General features: G+C 37.4%; 1 protein-coding gene and 1 pseudogene across 2 annotated transcripts in view; one reads left to right on the top strand and one right to left on the bottom strand.

The window, feature by feature from the left end:
• PLPPR1 (phospholipid phosphatase related 1) overlaps nt 1-17,108 on the bottom strand; it is a 214,874-nt gene that overhangs the window by 186,899 nt on the left and 10,867 nt on the right. The gene's annotated exons all lie outside the window — the stretch shown is intronic.
• Nucleotides 3,862-3,980, top strand: LOC112479464 (annotated as a pseudogene).

Here is a 17,108-nt window from a genome sequence, read left to right on the forward strand (position 1 = left end):
CATCTGTGAGTCTGAAGATATTTTTACTTTTGTATTGTGGTGGTTAATGTTTTAATGTGGTCTTTAACATCTGCTTAAATTTCTCAGATTTTATGAAGGAAATCATATACCACATATACACACATCAAACCTTGTCATAACTGTGAGCATCTCAGAAATACTTAGGAAAGACAGAATTTGATTGACAGGTAGTAGAAAATGTATACATTAACAATTTCTAGCTTTTACTCACTCCTTAGCTTTGACCCCAGCAATTACACGACCTGCACGACAAAAATGCAGCTGTTTATGAATATTCAAAGTGATTTCCAAATGGCATGATGGTTCTTGTCTCTCCAGAAGATCCTAGACTCAGCCATGTCATATTTCTTGATTTTCTCACCTGAAGATTTTGTTTAGATTTGAGAGAAGCTGTAGAGGGTTGTCCTCCTAATGTAGCTCAACTGATTTCCAGAGAACTTGACCAATCATCCGCTCATCCATCCACAAACATTAATGAACCTTCACTATGTACCAGTTATGATATTATATATTGAGGTCTCTAGATAAATATGACATCACCCTCACCTTTGAGAATAGAACAATCTGTAAGATGATGCAATACATGTTTTGGGAACATAGACAAGGGACAATTAACTCTACCTGAATGACACTCACCTCTGTAGTCAATTGAGTTCAGAAAGAGAGAAAGACCAGACCATGCCCTTTAAAGCTCTTTGCAGTCCACTGTATGAATACATTTCTTACTATTCAAGGTGGGCGCCCAGCTGCTCTCTGTGAGAATATTAGTTTTCCCACAATCTTGCCAACCCTAGATATTATCAATTTGGCTTCTACCAATCTGATAGGTAAAAAACGTAATCTCATCATTTGTTCCCTGCTGAGGACTGAGGTTAAGCATTATACTGGACACACTTCATCTACCTCCTTATATTTCTTGGTCTCACTCACTTCCCAGGCTCTCAGTTGCTTATTTTACCTCTAATGTGGCAGCAACCAAGGGACCTCGCACACGCCTGTGAGTCTACTTCCCAAAGCCAAACCGTTACTTGCTCAGGAATACAGGAATACACTTTGGCTGTCAACATGTAGTCGGGCCAACCAGCTCACTGATGACTCCTGCCACACAACAAACACAAGATCCTACTTCTGAGTGACTATGGAAAGGGCTGATTGTCAAAACAAGGGGGAGTTAAGCTCCAACAGATTTTCAACAGTAGAGAACGAAAAGATGACAGGGATTCAAGAAGACAAATTTCACCTCCTCCCTCACTTCTACAGCCCACTCTGAGCTACAATATCTATGAACAAGCTGTTCTGAAGATAAACCATGTGGCCAAGTAGACAGATATGCCATTCAACTATCTCTTGGCTTTTTGTGAAGCAGTGGCCAGAGTGTAACACATCATCTTGCATTACTCCCTCCACTCCTTTCCATGCTTCTCTTTTCCCTCAGAAGCCTATAGCAAATCGTACTGTTTTGGGAGGAAACGGGATTCACTAACAATTTCTGAGGAATGTAATGCATAGATCCGTCTGTTTCGGAAAGATGACTCTGGAGACATATGGAAACTGAGTAGGAATGAAGGAGAGGCTAAGAATAAGGAGACATGTTTTTAGAAGTTTTTTCCATTGGGACAGGTAACAGAGTTAGAGCAATGAAAGTGGAAGAGTCATATTAAGGGAGTTTGGGGAAATTAAGGGTTGATTAAGTCATTCACGGAAAAAATGTAGAGGGAGGAAGGGTAAAGCACGGGGTAACCACAGTTGCTAAAGACTGGAGAATGAAAAGGCATTGAAAAGACTGAGAAAGGCAGGTTGAGAGATATGAGCATTTGAAGAAAAGAGAATTTAAGGAGGGACTAACAATATTCAATAATGCAGAAAAGGTCAAATAGCCTAATGAATAAAGAAGGATCCAGAAATCCAGCCATGAGGAATTAGTAAGATGATTAGAGAAGAAAACACACGGAGATATAAAAAGTCCCTCCAAGCTTGCTATAGAGAGGAGGGTTTATACTTAATATACTATTTCAACATGTTTTAAAGAAAATTTGTGGTAAGGATTATCTAAATTCTTATATATTTTAAATCTCATTACTTTATAGTCATATTGTATATTCCCTCTATGTGACTATAGAAAGCATTTTATATACACAGAATTCAAAAATCTTTTGCAGACAGGTGGCTGATGAATGACCGGATCTTTAATTCATAAATTTAACTTGTTATGTTCATTGGGTTTATTGTGTATAACACACACAAACCCTGAATGATTCATACAAACTATTTTTTACTCATAAAAACATGCCAAAACCTTTTCAGAGAGTTGCTTTTGTCTCTTTTTAGAGAGCTCATTCTTCAGTGTGTATAAACAAGCAAATGCTTTGATATTCAAATTAATGAAAGCACTCAAAATGAGAAATGAATCCATCTGAAAATTATAAGCTTCCATTTGATGCATATTAATGAAAAGCTCACACACAAAAAAGTTATTTGAGAGTGTATCTACCTTACATTCAATGAAGAACTCCTTTGAGGGCAAAACAGATAGAAAGCTTATTTTACAGTTAATAAGAAAATCTGAGTTCTAGTTCTGTCTCCACCACAATAGCAAGTGGCCGTAAGTGTAGACTTTGAGGTCAGGGAGATATGGATTTAAACCCTGCCTCAGCTATTTGACCTTGTTAGGCAACTTAATTAACTTTTATGAGCCCTAATTTATCAAAAATATGGAAATAACAATGCTCGTTTTGCAAAGTAATTTAAAGAATTAAAAGAGTGTATGCAACTCTCTTAGCGGAGTACCTGGGACTTAGTTGTTGTTGTTGTTGTTAATATAATCATTAAGTCGAGCAACTCTTTTTTTCTAGGCATCAGTAGTCTCTCATAAAATCAGAGGGTTACCTAATTGATCAGTGAGAAATAAATGTGATGACATAGAAAATTTAAAGAAAATTTAAAATTCTTATGCAATGCTTGATATTGTCATGAAATACAAAATGTTATTTTACCTGTATTACAAAGAATAATAAAAGGCCTTATTCCCTATGCCATTTCAGACAGAATACATAGTCTCATGTGCTTGTATCTCTTCTGTTAGCAATAGGGGTTTGGTAATTTCAATTTGAGATCATTGAGTTTCTCCGTGCTTCACCAACATATGTGATCGTGGTAGTTATAATAAAATTTCACTGGTTCTTGCCCCAATTTACTTAGGCAGGACCTGCAAGCAACCTCACCCCTAATCCCCTCAGAGTCTCACTCAGGTATGTCTGGTGGTTCCCATAAGATATCTCATGTGTGCTCATTTAGCTGCTGGCATCATGTGGCACTTGTTAGTTTCTTCCTCTCCTATTATAGCTCTCCTATAACCATCAGGCAGATGGAGCTGATGGGAGTGGAGGAAGTCAATACAAAATATCAGGACTAGTAGTCCACAAGGGAGTCCAGGGTCTGACTATGCTGGATGTCAACACAAACCCACCTTTGCTGACAGAAGCCCCCAAAAGTTTTCATCAAGGCCTGAACCAGTCCTTGGCAGTTCTGTGCACCATGGAAGAATTCTGAAATCAAGCTTTTTCCCAGGTTATACCTAGGAAAAGAGAGGTGAGTCTCCTCTGCTCTTATATCCCCAAACCTATCTTTTCTTCGTCACCCTCTACCCAATCTCTGCTTGGGGGAGTAAAGTATAGAGCCCTTCCTCAGTCCACTCCTAAGCTAAGCTCTCCTTGCTTCCCTCCAGCTCTCTCCATTACAAGACACATGTGGAATATAAAATAAAAATGGTGCTGAGAGTTTACAGCCATGCTACCCTGAACAAGCCCATGTGTGGAATATAAAATAAAAATGGTACTGAGAGTTTACGGCCATGCTACCCTGAACAAGTCTGATCCCATCTGATCTCGGATGCTAAGTGGGGTCGGGCCTGGTTAGTACTTGGATGGGAGACCACCTAGGAAGATCAGGTGCTGTAGGCATAAAAAAATAAATAAATGAATAAATAAAATAAATAAGGAATTGTAAACTGACAAGGTCTTTGCAATCTGTGAGGTCAACCAAGGGTTGCCTTGCCAAAAAAAAAAAAAAATTGGTACTGAGAAAGTAGAGAAACATTCCCTGTCTTCTGTCCCTCCAGGGCCTGGGAACTCTAGCTAGTTGGAGGAGAAACTTATAACCTTGGAGAGATGAAGTGGTTCAGGCTTTTATATCGTAATAGGTGGGTTCATTATTGTTCTGCAGTGCATTTTTAATATCTGGAATCTTTCTTCTTTTTGCTATTATGGCTGAGAGGAAATTTTGCTTCTTCCCTTTCTTTGCTTCCTCGGTTAAATGAACAAGGGTGTGTGTGGCCCAAAGGAGAAGAAAGAGGGAACTTGAGATCTGGGACCTTTGAACTGCTTTCTAAATACCCTGACAAGTTACCACAGAGGAAAAGGAAGAAGGGATTAGCGTGGACATTTATCTTTGGGAAATCTGAGCAAAAGACACTGTGTACAAAAAGTCTTGTGATTCAATAAAGTTTATCAGAAGCCGTTTTTTCTTAACTGACAACCAAATCCTAGGGCAACTGAGCCCAGAAAGTAATAGGGTCACCATAAGTGACAGTAACTTCTGCAGATGGTGCCATGTCATATACCCAAGAGCTGAATGACCACTCAAATACTGGATTAAGAAATCTTAAATGACCCCCAGGCACCTGTCAAAATAAAATTTTACCAGCCTTAGAAATCTTCAGAATCAAAAGGACACTAGGGACATACAAGGATCTCTCATAGAATGCTAAAGGTAGATTTTTAAATTTATTATTCTCTTTTATCATGGGTTACATTCAGATAGTCCTTAGGGCCAAGGACTGAAATTCTGACTTGATGTTAATTTAATTCTAATTGGGAAGTTCAAATACATATGGGTAGGTATAAGATCTTAGCCCCACTTGGCAATGAGGCGATCTGATTTCCGAAATTAGACTGGATTCCTTGGCTCTCCACTGAGTTTTCCTGACTCCATAAGATGATCTCAGAATCTGTAGATGACTTGGGAATAGCTGAACTTGAAGGTGCCCTTATCTTAGAGAGGATGCTGTAGGTGTAGCCTGGTCCAGATCTGCCAGAAACATGTGACCAGAAAAAAGAATTAAGGGGCAGAAATAACCCAAGACAGTATTATTAAAATACCAAGATGAAGGAGAGACATTGAAAAACAGTCTCTATAAAAGATATATGTGGTTTTGAGGAGTGAATAACACTTCCATGGAGATATATAATTCCATGGGTCAGGTGCCCAATACATACTTTCAAAAAGAATTAGGAATGTTTTGCCAATAAAAATAACCCACAGAGAGAACTGAAAGCTACTTCACCTAGCCAAAATTCTCAAAATAAGACCCATGAGTAAAAACTACAGGAAGACAGATTTCAAAGATGTTTAAGGTAAAATGTTTTCACAACTGTAAGGTGGAACAGGTTACCTTTGGAGCCTACATAATAAAATGATTACGAGGTTTGAGAGTCAGAAAACCATGGTTTTGGATCCTGATGTTTAACTTGTACTTGCTGTGTTATTCAACTTCTTTGGGCCTCTCTTTTCAGACCTGAAGATGATTGATAATAATAGTGCATAATTCCCTGGAATACTAAAGGCTAAATGACATAATGTATATAAAGCGTTTATACAGAATCTGGCACTTAAGACTCAATAAATAGAAGCTGCTATTATTATTGCTTTTGTGTTAATAGCTGGTGTGAGTAGAAGTTGCCAACTACAGATAGAGGAGAAAGTTAGCTGTGGGGAATTTACATCATGTAAACAAACAATGTTTGTTTATAAGCAAATGTATTCTAAGCAAACAATGACTTTAAACTGACTGCTCAAAAGAGATGAAGTTAATTGTGTCCACTGGCAAAAGACTCAAAATGTGTTGTTCACTATACCACTCCATCATACCCATGTGATGTGGAAACATATAGCCCAGCACAATAAACCAGACAGATCAATAAAGTTTAAACAAGAATTCCCACATGAGGTAATGCAGGGGGAAAAAAACCCATCAAATTGGATTATGGCATAAAGGGCCTCTGTGTGCTTGTTGAAAATATCTGTAAGTGATTTTATATGACCTGAAGCAGAATACCAAGGGCTAGTGATTACATAAATAATGGAGCAGGAAGAGAGCAACAATATTTAAGATTATTCAAGACAATGAGTAAGCATAAAGCTGGCATTTGAAATGAGAGCATCTAATCCAATTCTATAAGGATTAATAAACTGATCTTTTGAGTTACTTAAAACACTTGAGCAAACTGCTTTTAGAAAGACAAATATGACTGTCTCAGTTGGAGAATTAAAAGTAAGCCTTGTCTTGAATAAGAACTCATAACATTTTTCAGTCTACTATTTGGTTTTAGAGATTGTCTTTATTAGATGGGTATCAAAAGGATGTTTCCGGGATTAGCATAGGAGAAGAAGGACTAATAAATTTAAGACCTTTTTCATTGTTAGCCTAAAAACTCAAAAACAAACTAATGTTACAGATGACGCTGTACAGAAGGCAGATTCTTTAGGGAAAATAGAACTTGATCTTATTCAAAGTGTGAAAACCCCCATTCCTACAATACCTTCTTTATCCAATCATTGGTTTTAACTAAAAGGGACTCCCAATCCTGGACACTGAACTGATGAGCTCAGGTTAAGCAGTCCACATGGAGCTTTTTGTTTATGAAATGGCCACACTGTTACTGAGAAGCAAAGGAAAAAGCACCTCCACTCCACTCCTGCCACAGACCCTCCCTACTTTCATACTCACAGGAGGGCCAGTGGCTCTCCTTAGCAGGTTCCTGCTGGGTCAGCTCCTAATGGCCCTCCTCAGTTCCCATTCTGTCTGCTTCACTTTGGGCTGACATAGCAAATGTGCACGGAATAGGTCTGCAGCCTAGCAGGAGTCAGAGACTAGAAACAAAGAAGGCTCCTTTTATTTATTTGTTTGTTTGTTTGTCTGTTTGTTTGCAATTCTCTCCCTCCATTGACAGTCAAGGATTTCAGTGGCTGGCGCCAGGGAAAGACACTGGAAGAAATCAATTTTTAATAACCTCAGAGATCACAGGGCAGCAGATAGTAAGTCCTTGTTAAGATCAAATCCGGTCTAAAAGAGGGCAGTACAAGATTCGTGCAAAGCATGGCTAAAGGCAGGTGGGAAGGCCTAATAGAAATATCACACCGGGACTTCGGTACACCAACACCATCTTGGATTTTGTTCCAATTGACTGTGTCATCAACAGGCTTCGGAAATGTTGCTGGGATCATTTTTGACACTGGTCAGAGGTTGTGCCCAAAGCAATGAATGCTTGAGAGGGGCCCCGGAAATTATCTTGGGAATTATCTTTGTGAAAGTCAGGTTATAGATTTCAGGCTATTTATTAGGAAGATTAATAAATAGGAAATTGTGATTCAACATGGAAAAGAACATTCAAGCTAATCATTTTTGATACTGAAATATACTGTAAATAGGGTTTGATATTTCCCTTTATAGAGATTATTGGAAGTAGTAGAGTCTATCATATGCTCCTTGTTTCTTACAGAATCAAATTCTCTCTTCTTGGACTGGTACACAAGGCCATTTATAATCAAGTCCCAGACTATCCTTTAAGCTGCATCTTTTCCTGACAACTTCCAAATCCTTTACTCCAGCCACACAGAAGGACTTCTTTTGTATTCACTGATTCATTTATTGATTCATACACCCATTCATTTATTCAACATACACATACTATCTCATTTATTTATCTAAACAATCCTGTAAGGTTGGTGGAGTATTATCCTTTCTCCTGGAGCAGGGATGTGAATGCTCTGCTAAGGAATTTGAACTTAATCTCTGAAGGATATGGAGATTCTACAAAGTACATAAAAACACAAGAGATTTTTGTTGTGGAATTGACTTGGTCTGATTTTTATTTTGGAAACATAACTTTAGAAGAATTAAAGTAGGTGGGTGTGGTGGAGTAATTGATAGTGGACACAGAGGATACTATAATGAACCAAGGAGTAATAAGAGTATAAATTAATCCTGTGCTGATGGCAATAGGGAAACACGGAATCAATATGAGAGACATTTAGGAGGTAAAGTAATGGAAAGTTAGATTGAAAAGGGAAGTAAGGGAGGAGGAGATTTCAGGAAGAGACCTGGGTTTCTGGCTTAGATAATGGTGGTGCCATTAATTGAAATGGGAATTATAGGAAAAGCAGGTTTGTGGGAAGAAATGAATCCTTTTCCATCTTCTGGTTTAGGTACTGTGTGATATCCAAGTTGAGATGCCATCAGGCTGTCTACCACGTGAATCTGGGCTCTTCTGAATGGAAACATCAAAAATAAATTAATATAAAGTATCTAATTTGCTCTGTTTCTATCTTGCCCTTTTACTTCCACCTGATCGAAGACTCTAAGTGCTAATATCTTTTTACCACCAACTTAGAAGTATTTGTGAGATAATGAAATATAGGCAACTATTGGATGAGTAAATCGCTATGGTCTTCCCAGAAGGCAGTTTGGCAGAATGAATCTCAGTTAAAAGTGTATCCATCTTATGTGGTAGATTTTTGAAAGAAAAAAAAAAATCCACAATGGTTTATAGATCCTTCCCTCAAAAAGTAGAGTCTATTTTTCTGTCCCTTGAATCTGGGCTTGGCCATAGGTCTTGCTTTGACCAATTGCACATTAGAAAACAACGCAAGCAGAGAACTGAAAAGTGGGGTTCGCCCTGTCTTACTGCTGGGAAACCTTCCGCCACCATGTGAACAAGCCCAGGCTAGCTTCCTACAGGAAGAAGACAATGTAGAAAGAAGCCCCAGCCACCCAGTCATCTCAGTCGTGTCAGCTGTGCCACCTGAGGCCCTGAACATTCTCGACTGTGGTTTCTCAACGTTGCCACCATTGACATCTAGAGCCAGATAATTCCTTGTCATAGAGGGTTGTCCTATGCATTATAAGAGCAGGAGCTCTAGCCTCTACTCACTAGATGCCAGTAGCATCCTTTCCTCCCCAATTTTGTTAGGCAAAATGTCTCAGAGATTGCCAAACATCCTCTATGGGGCAAAATCACCACCATTAGAAAACCAATGGTTTAGACCATATTTATTGTCCATAAGGTGATATTCAAGATATAGTTTTATAATAATAGCAAGTAAAAATTATTATATGATTATGTCATATACACTATGGTATGTATTTTATGTGGATTAAATAATTTAATCCTTATCACAAGCATAAGAAGTATTATTATCTTTATTTTACAGAAAGAACTGAAGTAAAGAAAAGTTCAATATTATGCCCAAATTCACCTAGCTACTAAGTAGTAAAGCAGGCATTCAGACAGTCTGTTACTAGTACAACTCCTTAACTATCATTTGGAGCCAATTCATTGGTTATAACCAAACAGGTTATAAAGGAATAAGTATACTATGATATCATATTACTTGTTAAAATGAAGAGCACTGTATGTAGGCATAAAGAAATCCTACAAGGATATACATCAAAATGTTAACCATGGTTATCACCATCTGGGTGTTAGAATCACTTATATTCTGTCTCTCTAAATTAAAAAATAAACACTACCTATCTTCAAGGAGGTGCACAATGAAGGGAAGAGACTAACACATGTACAAAATAGCTATAAAGCAAGAACAAAAATAAAATGAGCACTAATAGAAGAACAGACTATAATATGAAAATTAGGTAGAAAATTATTATTTCTGACAAGAAGCATCTGGGAAGGTAGAGAAGATTTTAGTAGGTCATGAAGGATAGTTACAATTTTGAGAAGTGCGCATGGCACAAGAAGGTTTAAGACATGGGAGCAGGAATATGCAGGGCATGCTTATAGAAAGGCAAGAAGTCTTATGCGGCTTGAGCAGGTAGAAGATAAGATAGAGAAGATAGCCTAGGGCTTAATATTGAAAGATTTGAATGTCAAAATGAAGAGCCTGGATTTTATGGTGAGCGACTAAAATTGTTGAGGAATGCGGTGACGTGACTAGAGATGTATTTCATATGTATAGATCAGACAGCAGTAGTTACAATGAATTGGAAGGAATAGAAGTAGACCAATTAAGATGAGTGAAAAAAATACAGGCAAAAATAATGATAGCCTTAATTAGGACAGTGGCAAAAAAACAGAAACAATACTAGGAGCATTGTGAAAAGCTGAGACTGGAGGCTCATCAACATCAGTATTAAAAGGCAGGAAAAGTAGGATGAAAATAGAAGCCATAGAGGCATAGAGGCAAAAGGAAAACCAAGACAGGACCATGTAAAGGAAGCCATGAGAGGAAACAGCCTAAGTGAATCTAGAGTGTCAGTAGAGTTTGAGTGAAACCTTTTATTTATGAAGAGAAGGCTGAGTCCAGGTAAGAGGTGATGGATAAAAGGACAATGCAGAGGCAGTGAGATGAAAGGCTAAGAGGCTGTAGTACACAACTGTTTCAGAATTTCAGGTTTTAGAAGTAGAATAGTTCTAGTTTCACGATCAATCAATACTGTCATTAACTGGCATCAACTTGGACCAATCTAGACACATAAATATGCTTTTTATCGACTTAGCACTACCAATAGAAAGACAAGATCCACTGAGTACTCTCTCATCATCTTTTGGGACCCTCCCTCTCCTGGGACCCTTCTTCTATCCTACTCCACAATACTTCAAAGTATTCTTACAATATCCCCCATCCCAGGTCCTATCCCTTCATACTTTTTTTCTTCCAGGAACAACTAAAATAGCAGAAAACACAGCAGCTACTCATTTGGGATATCTTCCTCATATATACCGGTATCAAAAAAATTAAACCCAAATCATATTTGGAAAATTTAGTTTTCATTGTTTTTCTGTCTTTTACATTCATAACTTCATGTTTAAACAACTGCTCTGTGATTCCCCTCTACTCAGAGTGGACAGTAAGTTCTCTCAGTACATAAGTCTTTTGCCAAAAATGACACTGAGGAGCATTCAAATCAATTCGGAGAACACAAAATCACAGATCCTGGAATTTCCTGGAGTCTTTTAAGGAGGCTTTGATTTTAGTTGTTGGGTGTGATAAACTCGAAGGCAAATTGATCTCACTTACTATCTTGTTTTTAAAAATAATCAAGGCTCTTATTAGAAGCATCACTTTTAACATACATATGTATAGATAAATACATATATATGTATATGTGGTTATTTTGTTTATTTTTTAATACAAAAATGGAATTTTACAATAACTGTCACTTGAGAAGAAGTACACCATGGCCATTAGAGTGCCAGCTTTGGAGCCATACTACAGAGGTTTAAATCCTAGTTTTACCACTAAATATTTATGTGGCCTTGAAAGTCATTTAGCCTGACTACATTTTATTTTCTGCTTTATTTTCTCAACTGTCAATTGATACTGTGACACTTGAATGAAGTAATATATGTAACAGAATAGTGTCTGGCACTATGGTAAATAATATGAATGTTTTAACTACTATTATTATTAATTTTCTTTTTCCATTTACCAAAGGGTAATGAACATCCCATTTCACCAGGTGAATAAACATAAAGACACATTTTCCAAACTGGCGTAATTTTCCAATTTCTTTAGTATTCCATAATTTATTCAATGCACTATTGTTAAGTATTCAGATATTTTAACTACTAAATGCTGTAATAGTGGATATATAACATACATATCCATCTTTAAAAACTCATTCTCTCATTTCCTTTAAATAACTTCTCCAAATTCAGATTACTGAGAGAAAAGTGTGTGTATTTTCGGTTTTGAAATATTTTTCAATTAAGTTCTGAAATGGTTATAATTTATAAAACCAACCATAGTGTACAAAGTATATGCATATGCGAATTTGCTACCACTGAACAAAAACAATATTTTAAATTTTTTTACCAATCTCGTGGCTGCAAGTGGTATCTTGAATTTTTATTTGCTTTTCTTTATCTACTAATGACACTGAACTCCCCTTGATATATTATTGCCCATTTGCATTTTACCTTTTATGAGTTTCTTGTTTGTACCCTTTGCTCATTTTACTATTGTCTATTTCTCATCGACTGGTAGCGTTTTTTGATAGCATGTTTATTTACCCATTCTATGCCACATATACTGCTAGTATTTGCCTATCTTTCAAAGCTTCATCATCCATGTTCTAGTGAATGGCCACTCTTTAGACATAGGCTCTGAATCAAAATCTTAGCTGGCTTCTGAAGACCTGTGGCTCTTGAAGTATGAGCATTCGATGCAAATGCACTAGGAGATATGCATATTTCCTCTTATAAAATCAATGCTTCTAAGAATCTTCTTGAAGTAAGACAGTATCACATCACTCTGCATAGTTTACCTTAGAAAATAAATCTTTTCCTGAAAAAGGATACTTAGTTTATTCACTATCTCATTGTGAGTCTCATTTCTCCAGGGCAGGCTTATATGCCAAAGCACTGTGTTCTTCTCTGATACTTTATATGAATATATGAGTCTCAGTAAGAAGTTTACACAAATGGCTCTAAAATCCCTGTGGTTTTCAATTACCTCAGGGCAGGCCTGGTTCATCTTACCTCAAACACTCACTAGATCAAGGATCACGCTGTCTTACGTCTATGTTTTTGTCTTCCCAATGAAATGGTAAACTCAGTTGTCATTTTTCATTTTGCTTTTCAGGAGCCCCGATGTTTTCTTGGATACAGAACAAGGCTATTTGGCACTTCTCCCTGTGAGTAATGATCTATTTATGGACTTGTTTCTCTGGCACATTTCTCCTGACACAGTTCTCAAGACACAGAGAATGAAAGAATTAAGTTGGGCCAAATGGCTGCTGAGCATGGAAAATGGAATGAAGGATCAGGAGATTCATTCGGTCAATCAACAAATATTAATTGAGTCTCTTCTATGCAATTGCCTGGGTGCCCACTACTGATATGGTGCAATTTGAGGAAAATCACAAGATTTACCTAAGCTAAAATACCTCCCTCAACAATATTCAGTTCCTAAAGATCTTAGTAACATCAGCCAAAATCAGCAGCTTCAGAAAAAGAGACATGTGACAATAACCAAAAGAGGCAAGAAGAAAAATAAATGAAAGAGCTGCTCAAAGATAGTAGGGCATTCAAGGCAAACTACAGGCACAGATGTATTTGCAGACAGAATTAACGTATAGTATGATCATTATAAACATATATTTTTTATAGCACAAATACTGAGCATCAAATGGTGAGGAAATCACATGGTTCAGACCTGAGACTGGATTCATACTGGTTATAATCTAAAATGGGGATAAAAAAATGAAAGGAGAAAGAAATTGAAGTGACACAATTATAGGAGTATAATGGACACTGCTTGGGCTGAACAAGGAAAAGAAAGGCGTTCCTGATACAAACCACAGAATGGACACCATGGTGAGGGAGAGCAGGGATGGAAGACAAATATCCACACACCGGCTAAACGACAACAGAATTGACCCAGTGCTCAGATACACACTTGACATTCTTTTTGTGATTTCATTTCTCAAAGAGCAGATGAAGTCAGGTGGAGTACTACTCTGTAACCCATTCTTATCAACAGTGACGTGGAATGAGGAAAATATCTTCAAAATAGGAACATGAGTATTCATGATAGCCAAGGAGGAATATTTCAAGGAGTCTAGAGAAGAAAGGAGCAAACCCTCTAATCTAAAACTCTATGAAAGGTTAAAAGGACGAGGTGTATGTATGTGGGGTGTGGGGAGCCTCAAGAGTAAAAACTGCAAATGATTCTGCTGGGGAAGGAAAGATGAGTGACTACATGAGATTGGGTTTCAAAAAGCTCCACTTCAAAGACCATATACTAAAAAGGACATATACCCAAGATAAATACATTAAAATAATGACAAGATTTGTAAGGATAGTAATGGCAATAATAAACTAAAGGAGGTAGGGGTTGAGACAATGTTGAGAGAGAAAAAGAGGGTTTTATTGGCTTTGGTAAGTATAAGAGAAATGACAAATTGGGGCAAATGATAGAGAAAGAAAACATGGAACTTAATAATTTTCCTGTTGGCCTGGGTGGAGGGATGGACTTCAGATTGTGGGGGAGGGGTGGGAGTCAGGCATTAGGGGTTAGAAGCAAGGGTTGTCTAAAATAGACAAGAGAGTAGATAAGAAGAAATGCAAGGGAAAAGTAACTCGGAGTAAAGGGACAGAAGACCGGAAAAAGGTCAAAGAAGAAACTATCCTGGGTGAAGTCCACATGGAGCAATTGATAAGGTGAAGTTTGTGTTAAGCAGGTCTTTGATGTAGTGTGTTTATAAACACAAACATGCTTAAGAATGTACATGTTGGATTTTATAAGAGTAAACTAGTGTTGGTTAGTAAATACGAATTTCTGAATGTTGGGAGAAGTTAGGATTTTTCATTAATTTTTAACATGTCTGTATCCTCGAGGTGTGGCTGATGTTTTGTTCAAGAGTAAGGAAAGGAGAAAGCAACTGACATTTCCCAAGATTGAAGAACATGCCAGGAGATCTACAGACAGATTTACAAATACTCTTTACAATACTCATATGAGGTAGGTGTTATTAGCCCACTTTTAGAATAGGAAATTGAAGGTCAGAGAGGTTAAATATCTTGCCCATGTCAAAGCTAGTAAAACAGAACTGAAAATTATCTGTTGGACTCCAGAGCCCACACTCATCTCATTATTCTATACTGTCTCTGGGGCAGTACAAGAATATCACAAACTCTTTAAGCATCAGGTGCCTTAATTGCTTACCACCTATGCAGCTGTAGGGCAAGCCTCTTATCTGACCCTGTCTGGCTAAAATATGTTTCTAAAGAGCAATCATTTGGAATCTCTAACCCAGCACATTGGTAGCTCACCCTCACTTATTATTGCCCAACTAAGTTGCTCCATTTGCCTTCTAGCTTCCACCTCTCAGAAGTTCAGGGAAATCCCATTCATTCATAACTCTTTTAGTTCACTTACTCATTCACTTACTCTTCCATTTATTCATGCATTCAACAAATATTTAGTGTATAGTGAGATATGTCCAATAATAAAAGAAAAGGAATGTGTCTAGTTTCAACTGTTGCCTGTCATTAAGACCTCAATCGGTTTGTCCAGGTCTCGCTAATTCATCCATGTGAACTTTCCTCGTGATTTTCATCAAAATGGTTTTGATTTTTCCAACTCAACAGAGGTAAAGGTCACAGGACCTGTACTTTGTTATTGAGTTTGATGCTTTTGAACCATACATCCCTAACGGGCAGGCCTTACTCCTATTTTAAGTGAAATAGTTGATTCTTTCTGGAGCAGCTCAGACCCTCCCTTTGATCTCTTCATTTTCCTCTTCTGCAAGCAGCCCCCACCTCCACCCACATACAGTTTTAAAATCAAGACTGAGAACCTTCTCAACTCCTCTGCGTAATCTCAGACACACTTCATATTAAAATGGGAACATAGGAACCATAAAGCTGAATAGCTTTAGGTAAGTAATTTGGGGCAAACTAGGTAAAATGATTCCTTGTATGAATGCCAAGCGTATACTCTGTTTACCATAGAACATTTCCGAGTCACAGAAAAGAGAAATACTTCTGAGCCTACAGTGATTTATATCTTCTGCCAGCACATGCATTTCCATCTGATTCACACTACATGCTTTGGTTTTCAATTGTCAAATGAACAATAAAAATTTGAGCCTTACATTCCTGGAAGAGTTACTTCATCTCCCTTCATTTTCTATAAAATGATGGTGCTGAATTAGTAATAATGTATTAATAAATGAGCACTTTTGCAGAATTTTAGAGTTTACCCTCTCATACATTATCTCAGAACAATTCTTTATGGGTCTTCATTTTACAAATGAAGCAATTAAATCTAGAGAGGTTAAGAAAACTCTCAGGTCACACAGTGCGTAAATGATGAAGTCAAGGCTCAAACTCAGATCTTTTGATCGAAATCTCATATTTTCCACTATGTTCCACCTTTTCCAAATGATCTTTATATTCTTTTTCAGGGGCTGGGGTGGGCATGGGCTAAAAGTTGTCTGGGTGAGGGTTAGGAATCATGCATTAAGGATTAGCAGTAAGAGCTCTCTAAAACTGTCAAGAGTGTAGACAAAGACAAATACGAGGGAAAGGGAGTGCTGGAGAAAAGGGGTAGAAGACTGGGAAGATGTCAGAGGAGAAACGATGCTGGGCGAAGTCCATATGGAACCACAGTTAAGGTGAAGTTTGTGTCTCATCTCCTATAATAATGGAACGATGATTCTTTTTCGTTCACATTTTAACAATATTTAAATCACCTTCATTTATAAAATATTCCCCAGGGAATTATAATTTGATAAAACTTCCTTTCGATCAAAAGTATAATCACTTAAGTTACAGCCATTTTTTAAAACCCAAATTGAGAAATAATTCAGAATTATTTTTGAACAAAAAGAAAAGTTCTCAAGTTTCTTCCTGTAGCTCTAGATGTTCAGAAGCAGGTTTACTTGAAAGCTGAATTTACCTTAAAAGTTCTTATCATTATTTCTAGGATGGGGGGCGGAGTGAAGGTCTAGCACCTGGAAGAGAGAAATGAGGAAAACTCTAGGTGAACAGATGTTTCTCTTTGCTACTAAAGAATGTGGTAGGCCAGAAAAATTCTTTGACAGAAAATATCCTTGGGCAGGTTCATACATGCTTTCTGGAGGAATAAGGGGGAAAAAATTCTATGCAAGTATATGTATGTGTGTAAATACAAACACACATTCACACATACATCAAGGTAACCTACCAGTAAAACCAAGGAAAACAAGACTTAAAGCATGTATCTAACCAATAGTGATTAATAATGTTGTCTTTATGTTTGAGAAGGCATATATTTTCATCAATTCCCAAGCATCTCTATGAAAATACAATAATGCAAAGAGAACTGAGACGTATTTAAAGCAAAGCTTTGATATATTGATTAAATCCCTCTATTTTCCCATCTCTTGCTATGCTTCTGAATTCCACAGTTCATGGGTCAGCAGTGACTGAAGGTGATGTTCTGACAAAGACCTGACAAATTTGGGGGGTTACCAGGATAATGAGTCATATTTTTGACTTTTTGGTTTAAGTCCTAATGTCAAAAAA

The sequence above is a fragment of the Pteropus alecto genome, unplaced genomic scaffold (genome assembly GCF_000325575.1).
Source record: "Pteropus alecto unplaced genomic scaffold, ASM32557v1 scaffold114, whole genome shotgun sequence".
NCBI classification, from domain to species: Eukaryota; Metazoa; Chordata; class Mammalia; order Chiroptera; family Pteropodidae; genus Pteropus; species Pteropus alecto.